Source organism: Molossus molossus, unplaced genomic scaffold (genome assembly GCF_014108415.1).
Source record: "Molossus molossus isolate mMolMol1 unplaced genomic scaffold, mMolMol1.p scaffold_m16_p_7, whole genome shotgun sequence".
NCBI classification, from domain to species: Eukaryota; Metazoa; Chordata; class Mammalia; order Chiroptera; family Molossidae; genus Molossus; species Molossus molossus.
Window position 1 is genome coordinate 38,675,837 of NW_023425401.1, and position 9,140 is coordinate 38,684,976.

Below are 9,140 nucleotides of genomic sequence, written 5' to 3' on the forward strand. Positions count from 1 at the left end.
GCTAAGGACTTGATGGATGAACTGACTCCAGGTTAGATTTCAGTCTGTGGGACCAGAGGTTAAACTCCCTGCACAGCTGGACAGCTGCAGCCCTGATGGGTATTATCTTCCTTTCAAACACAAAATAAAAACCGATGAAGAGAGAACTAACAACCTAGAGTAAGCTAGAAGCAAATAGAAAAGCCCCTACTGGAAAGCTACTTCCATTGGAAATGTCAAGTGTTTATTGTTCAGGATCACAGAAGAGCCATGATACTGATGAATGTATGTAATGAATTTTACTTTTAGGAGCTCAAAAGATTCTAGACCTCCTACCCAAATCAAGGCGCTACACACGGGGCTCACAATTTCCATTCCGCAAGACCCCAACCATCACCCATACCATCACCCGTCTAACACACACACACCAATAATATCCTAATATGATCTGCTCTGATTTTGTGCACTGAATTAGGATTACAATATAGAAAAATCCTCTGCTCCTCTAAAAATTTGATCAGTATAATTTAGGAAAGAGAATAAGTTACTCTTTTATGCATTACCTTTCCTGAAGCTCAAGGCAAAGACCTGAACTCTCAGATAAGAGGAAGTAAGAAAAAAACTCCAAATAGGAAAGAAGGATCGAGGGTGAAGCAGAAAGGAATGGGGGGTCAGAGAAAGGGGAAGTGTGGATGAGTGGGACAGTACACCCCACCCTAGCCCAACGAGGACACAGGCATCCAGTTCTACATGTTTCCTGCTACAGGGGAAACTTGGAAAGTGTTCAGTGATGATGACTGTATAATACTATGAGCAAAGCCTGAGCTAAAAACTTGATATACATTATTTTATTTAATCCTCATTAACAATTCTCTAATGTACCTTCAAATAAAGAAAAACATTTAAGGCTGCAAGCCTTTCTAAAAGAAAGGGTATATTGAGCCACATGCTGGCCAGAAGGGCCAGGCCTGGGATGTGCAGTCTAAGCCACCAGCAGCAGGATAGGTGGAGAAGACAAACATGTCCACAGTCCTGGAGCTGATGGACCTTTTATACGTCGAGTTTAGAGAAGAAAGATGGAAGTTGTGTGGAAAGAATTTAGGTAGGCTACAGATAAAGCCGGTGGGGAAGAACTGTTTCCCCTTTAAATTGGTTGTGGGCAGCAGTACAGAAAGTTCATGCCTAGGCAATTCTCTTTAGATAGTCTGGGAAATAGCCTGTAGATTAATTCAAAGTTTTAACATACATTCAGGAATGTAAGCAGTCTTTTGTTGGTTTTGCCCTGCAGTTATTAACTGATTAACCCTCTATTGTCTCCTCCTTCCTCCCTCCAGCCTGCTGAATTGTACTTTAGGACATCTCAGAATTTTTTCTTGTCAGTATGTATTCTTATTATCCTCGTTTTTTGGGGTTTTTTTTTCAGAAGCAACTGAGCCTTGAAAGCACCGAGTGCCTTTGCTTGAGGCAGAGCTGGGTTTGCAGGAAGGCAGTCTGCCTCCAGGCCAGTCCCTTTCAGTAGGCAGCATAAGGAAGGCAACGCATCCAGCCCTCCGAAAGGTCCCTCTGATCCCATAGATCAGGCTGGATGGATTGAACCACTGGAAACTTTTTTTTAAAGGGAGTTCATTAGCACTTTAAATATCCCTGATTGTGCAATCCTTAACGATCCACATTTGCCTGTTGTTGATGTTAATAGACCCTATAATGTTACAGGGACAGGAGATCCATAGCTCTGGCAGGGAGTTCAACTCTGCAGTAACTGCCATTCGAAGCTTCCGACTCCAGTCTGGCCGCAACTTTCCTAAGCGTCAAACAGAGCTTTGTTGGTTCAGAGGGAGGGAGGCAAAACCCTCTAACCAGAGGACTCAAAGTAATAGCCAAGGGGAATACAGATCTTCTCCAGGAGCTGAAAGCCAAGCATCTTCTTTCTCTGGTTTCACCTTAGTGCTTCTTGTACTGAGTAAACATATTGTTCTTGAGATTCAGTGACTCGCCCAGGAAATCGAACACTTTCATTTAGTATTGTAACACTAGTTGAAAAAACTTAGGGTTAAAAAAAAGATTCAGTCCCATTACCTATAGTTGCCAGTTTCTCAGTTTGTAAATATAAAGGACTGTGGGAATGGAACTCACGGTACATCAAACACTATCAGAACAGGAGCAACTAGAATTAAACTTTCCCCTATGATTTTTAGAGAGCCGATGGGTCTTTAAGGAACACAACCAGTAAATTACACCTGACCCCTGAACAACACGGGTTTGAGCTGTGCTGGTCCACTTACACATGGACTTCCAATAAATACTGTAAATATATGTTGTTTCTTATGATTTTCATAACATTTTCTATTCTCCAGCTTACTTGACTGTAAGAATACAGTATATGATACAACATACAAAATTAGTGTTATTAGACTGCGATTGTTATTGGCAAGGCTTCTGGTCAGCAGCACACTATCAGTAGTTAAGTTTTCGGGGGAGTCAAAAGTGAAACACTATTTTCAAATACATGGGGGATGGCACCCTTAATCCCTATGTTGTTCAAGGGTCAACTGAGGTATTATTTTTACTAATTTTTTCTTTCATAGAAGAGATGGGGGAAAAAAAACAGCTAAAAGCAAATACAATAGAAGACTTGGGGAAAGAGGAAAGACTACTTTAAATTGTTTTGTTTTTTTATCCTCACCAGAGGACATTTTTTCTCTTTTTGCCTTTATCTTCAGATAGAGCAAGAGGCAGAAAGGGAGAAAGAGAGAGAGAGAAACGTGGATATGAGACAGACACCCACACAATCCCAACCAGGCCTGGGGGGAAAAGACTGCAACCCAGGTAGCTCCCTTAGCGGGAATCTAACCGGGACTCCCGGTCCATGGGTGTTGGCGGGCTCCTGGGCCAACGCTCTAACCACTGAGCCAAACCTGCCAGGGTTATTATTATTTTTTTTTTCTTAAAGAAAGAGTAGAACGACAGAGTTGCTGTCACCATGGCCATGGGCCCCGCTGGTGGAGCCTTGTGTACTTATCTTTCCATTCCAGTGACAGGCAAAACACAAAAGAGGGAAGAAGGCTAGAATAACAAAACCGACAGCTGCCTGAACCTCATAACACCCTGATTATAACACATTAGCATGCTAACTGACATACCCACTGGTAAAAGGGTCGGGCCCCAGTTCTGGAAAGAGACCAGCCCATTCCCTGAAAGTCATGCATGTGCCGCCTCCCGTTACGCTGCCCCCAGAATCACCTCCCAAGACTTCTCTAGGAGGAGAAGCTGGTTTATGAGGTTAACTCCTGTGTCTCCGTTCTCTGGCCATTGAAAAGGCTTGTGTTGCTGAACGGTCAGCTTCCCTTTCGTTTTTTGGTTCCGTCACCACCAGCAAAGGAACAAACCTTGAAAGGACCGAGGGTCTGGACGTTCTAAATTGGTAAGTAACCTCAGTGTTCAAGTTTCCTTAAGGCAGAGTGGTACAATCTGTGAAAATGGAAGAGATCTGCCACCAAATTATTCTTCGTAGTCTCAACAGCCAGCAGCCAAGCAGGCCTAAGCCTTCTCCTGGTGAGAGCATCACTGCCTGCCACCAATGGGAAATCACTTCCATTCCTAGGCATTCTGGGCAATGGGAAAATTCTCTTACATCTGACCAAAATGTTCCTAATTGTTCTTTCACCCACTGTTCCTAGTGCCATCATTTAAAGGGTTCCTTGCCCAGCTGGTGTGGCTTAGTGGTTGAGCATCAACCCATGCACCAAGAGGCCACTGGTTCAATTTCCGGTCAGGACACATGCCCAGGTTGTGGGCCAGATCCCCAGTGGGGGCATGCAGGAGGTGACCAGTCGATGTTCTCTCTCATCGATGTTTCTATCTCTCTCACCCTTTCCCTTCCTCTCTAAAAAAAGTCAATAAAGAAAAAAATTTTTTTTAATATAAAGGGGTGCCCTGGCCAGTTTTCTCAGCGGTTAGAGCATTGGCCCGCAGACCACAGAGTCCCAGGTTTGGTTCCCGCTAAGGGCACGTACCTAGGTTGCAGTTTGTCCCCAGCCCTAGTTGGGGTCGTGTGAGTGGCAGCCACTCGATGTCTCTCTCTCTCTCTCTCTCTCTCATCGTTGTTTCTCTCTCTCTCTCTTCCTCCCTCTCTCCCTCCTGTTCTATCTGAAGATAAATGCAAAAATGTCCTCGGGTGAGGATAAAAATAAATAAACAAACAAACAAATGAATAAAATAATAAAGGAGTACCTCTGCAACTATCCAAGATAAAGGCCAGTTCTTTGGTTTGGTTTTTTTCCAATTCATCACAGACCACTGTGTGTGTGTATGTAACACAGAACCACTCATTTAAATATTATGGCAACATCAAACTGCTATAAGAGTTTCTAACTGCTTACACTCGACTTCTGCATCGGTCGGACTGGTGACAAACAGGTCACACAGCCCCAGCAGCACACCACACTTGGAGCGGCACTCAGAGATAGGCCTACCAACGGGGCTGGGCTTGGCTTCCTCCAGAAGCTGACTGAGGCAAGGATTCTAATGCAAAGTTTACTATGGAATTGAAATTATTAAGTGTGGGAATGGAATAGGAAAGTAAACAGAGCAGGGAAGGAACAAAATGTGGGTGTTTAAGGCAGTGACCACTCCACTGAGCCCGACTCCACTGGGAACCTCTGAAAGGCGGGGTCCAGTATGCCTCAGAGCTATCCCCATGGGGGGGGGGGGGAGACAGGGGTTTTATGCACCAAGTCCATGTTATTGGGTAAGAGAAGCTTCCAGGGCATCAGCTTTCCGGGTCTCCTGACTTTTCCCATACTCCTGTGGTATATGCCACTGTGGCCAGGAAGAAAAGCCTGCAGGCCAAGGGTTACAGGTGTTCACACAGCAGCTTTCCACCTGCAGGGTGAATGTCAACAGGATGAGAGTACGGCACTAACAACACAAGAGAATAGAAAATTGTGGGGAGAGAATGAGCAGAGAGTTCCTGGTTGGGGGGCGGGGGGCTCACCCATGTAAATTACATTCTACTTCATTCATGAAGAGAGGCAGGAAAATGAGAACTGCACTGAGATGCCATTTCTCACCTAACAGATGGGCAAAAATCCAAGAGTTTGAGCACACAGTCGGGCGAGGCATAGAAACCTGCAGCCTCATACATCGCTGCAGGATGTGCCAACCGGAACCACCCCCATGGAGAACAATTAACATCTTTCAACATTAAAAATGAGTAGTTAAGTTTTGACCCAGGGGCCCTGCTCCTGTGAATTCATCCTAAAGATATGCCTGTAAGCATTTCAGATGAAAAATAGGCATTGTTCTTCATTTTTCTTGTGTTTTGTGAGAGAAAACATCATAAAAAAAAAAGAAAGAAAGAATGTGGGCAAGAACTCAAGCATTCATCTTTGGGACTGCTTAAGTAACTTATGATGCTTTCACAGAATAAAATTCTGTGCTGCTGTTTAAAACTAATGAGGTACCTTCTCTTTCATATATAGAAAAATCTTCAAAACATTTTATAAAGTAAAAAACTCAAGGTGCAAAATAACACGTACAGTTCAATTCTTTGTGTTTATATATATTTGCTTATAATTGCCTAAAGAAACACCAAAAGGACTAAAAATAAAAATGAAAAAATCATACCTGAACAGGACGGGAAAGAGGAATAGAAACGGCGTGGAAGCATGGTGTATCTTTTATATCATTTTGATTAATTATATAAAAATACTAACTTTTTAAATCAATTTAATTTAAAAAAATAATTGGTTGCGTATCCTTGCTGTCGTCTCTTGTTCAGGCTAACCCTCTCCAGCTCCTTCACTCTTTCCTCTTATATAATAATTACCAACTCTTTAATTACCCTGCTCCCTTCTCCTTGGAGTTCCTGCAAACATTTCAATGCTCCTTTTATTTATTTATTTAATTTTATTTTATTTTTATCCTCACCCGAGGACATTTTTCCATTTTTATTCAGATAGTGTGGGAGAGGGAGAGAGAGGAAGTGAGAGAGAGAGAGAAACATGGACATGAAAGAGACACATCGAGTGGCTGCCTCCCGCACAACCCCAAACAGGGCCGGGGACAAACTGCAACCAAGATACGTACCCCTAGCGGGAACCAAACCCCGGTCTCTCTGGACTGCAGGCCGACACTCTAACCGCTGAGCCAAACCGGCCAGGGCTCAATGCTCCTTTTAAAATATAGTGCCCTGAACCACAAACACAACTGCAGATGAGGTGTGGCCCAGTTAGGGTACAATGGATTGTTGCTTCCCTTATTCTGTTTGGATAATGCATCTCTATTAATGTAGTTAAGCTTTTATTAGTTTTGTTTGTTTTTTTTATAGTCACATAATACCAGGATCATATTCCATAATATGCATGAGTTGTTTTCACCTAAAATGTTAAGTCCAGTCTCATCACAATCTGCCCACTACCCCAACCCTGCCCCTTTTCACCTCTGGTACCACCCAACACTGGTTGCCACATATATTTTTAAACAAGTATGAAGCAAAAACAAATAATCACTGTACTATCTTTACAACAATTCTGTAAATCTAAAACTGTTCTTAAATAAGGGTTACTTTTAAAAAAAAAAAAAAAACATCATAACCGTTATTAAAGTTTATTTTGTAGAAAGTAACCTCTCCTTTCAGCCTGGAAAATTGGTTTAAATGTTAATTGCATATTCTAATATATGTGCTGTCTACTATTTTCCTAAATATAGCTTCAATGTCTTTATTTTAGTTTTTAATAACGAACATGGAAACATTTTATCCATAACCTTTAACTATAATATTATATTTTATAGATGAAGCCGGAGATTATCTAATCTAATAAACTCATTTCACAGATATGAAAACTGAAGCCCAAGGGGGTAAATAAATTTCCACACGCTCACTCAACCACATCGTTACAAAGCAGAATTAGAGCACAGATGACCTGATCCCCAGGCCTGGATTTTCCGGTCCTTTGGAAGCAAGTGATTCAGCTGAAAACAAATACATTGTAGATCAAAATCAAAGGGTCAAAAGGATAGACTGATCAGGAACAGCATATCCATCCAGTCAGCAATTTTGGACTTTTTTGTCAGTGACGAAGTGGTGAAGTACTTTACCTCTTCAAAAAAAAAGATAAATAAGATGAAAGGAGCAGCATTCCTAATGGTGTGTTTAGATTGCCTATGATAACTAGAATACTAAATAATGATACATATTTTTACATCTTTTTTCATTCTGTAATTAAAATAATATTTCAATTCTTAGACATTTATAGTAATAGCCACCAACAAAAAGTTGTCCACTATTTAATTCTTGTTGAAATTTTTCCCCATATAAAGAAGACTTAAACCGACTGTTTTAATAAAAAAGAAATTTACTCCTGAGATGCAAGTTTGGTACAATAACCACAAATCAATTAATGTGATACTCCACATAAACAAAATAAAGGATACAAACCATATGATCGTATCAGTAGATGCAGAAGGAAACATTTTGATAAAATCCAGCACCCATTTATGATTACAACTCTAAGCAAAGTTGGAATGAAGGAAACATACCTCAACATAATAAAGGCCATATCTGACAAACCCACAGCAACATCACACGCAATGGGGAAAAATGAAAGTATTTCCCGTAAGATTGGGAACAAGATAGGAATGTCCACTTCACCACTCTGTTTCAGCATGATACTGGAAGTCTTAACCAAAGCAATCAAACAAGAAGAAATAAAAGGCATCCAAGTTGGAAAGGAAAAAATAAAACTGTCATTATTTGCAGATGATGTGACACTGTATATAGAAAACCCTAGAGATTCCACCAAAACATTATTAGATCTAATAAATGAATTCAGTAAAGTAGCAGGATACAAAATAAATATTCAGAAATTGGTTGCAATTTTTTTTTAGGTTTCCTTTTTTTATTATTAATTTATTTTTGTTACAGATGCTTCTCCTTTTTTCCCCATTGACACCCTCCTCCCATCCCCCTTACCTTCTGTGGTTTACCTCCCCCCGCCCCAACCCCCCTGTTCTGAGATGTCTGCTTCTTGGAGGACCTAAATGACAAAACACTATTGGCAGAAAAGTTGTAAAATGCATCATTTTTATTAATAATATATAAAAATAATCATAGAACTCATTGTGCCTTTCACCCAAATTTACCCTTCAACAGTTAGTTTCACTAATTGTGTATATTAAGATAAGGTAGGTATAACTACCTGAAAATGCATGTAATGGAGTGCATTAAGAAAGTGCTAACTAGAGTTAACATCTAATTTCCCAAACTCCTACCCTCTACCCACAATAGAAGATAATGTGTGTTTCTAAAGGTCTAAAGATACACAATACCCTTAAAAACCATATACAAGAGAAAAATGTATTTCTATTTTAGTAAAAATTATGAAGCTGATGGTCTCAGAAAGCGGCTAGATGTGGTGAGGAGGTAGTGAAGGGAAGAGGACTGGGCAACACAAGTTGAAAATAGCTAAATCTTAGAGAGAGGCTTGGACCTAACCCCTCCTCCACCTGGAGCCTGAAGCAAAGGCATGAGGAATGTGGAATGAAGCATCTCAAATGTTGAGAGATGCCTTGATGAGTTTTACTTAGACACAAAAGTTGAGGTAAGAATATTCGGTCAATGTAGTGAAGTGCTCTAAGAAACATCTCTAAGGCCACCTGAAGCAAAGTGCCTAAATGAAGCTAACTCTTAACTGCAGCATTATGTAGCCATAGGAGCCAAAATAAAGACTTCAGCCATTGTGGGCACAGAACCAACCCCTCTCCCACATCTTAGCCCCAAACAATTCCTGGATTCTGCTTTGATAAATGGGTGAATAAGCCACAAAAAGTTACTTAAACTAAATCTGCTATTGGCTGGTTGGGTAAGATCTCTACAGTTATTCCGTTTAGAGAATTAAAGAATTGTAGAATTTTTTATACATAGGGGTAGTGTAGTAAAAGTTATGAAAAGATAGAAATTGAGAATTTTCAAATGTTAAGAATGGACTGGGGGGGGGGGAGCAAAAAAAGAGAGAGAGAGAGAGACAGAGAGAGAGAGAAGTAAGGGATAAATTAAAAGGAACACACACACACAAAAATGCCATGAATGCATAGTAAGGAAAATAGAAAATGGAAAGAGAAAAGTGAAGAAACTCAAACAAAGATAAAGCTATATTTTTAAA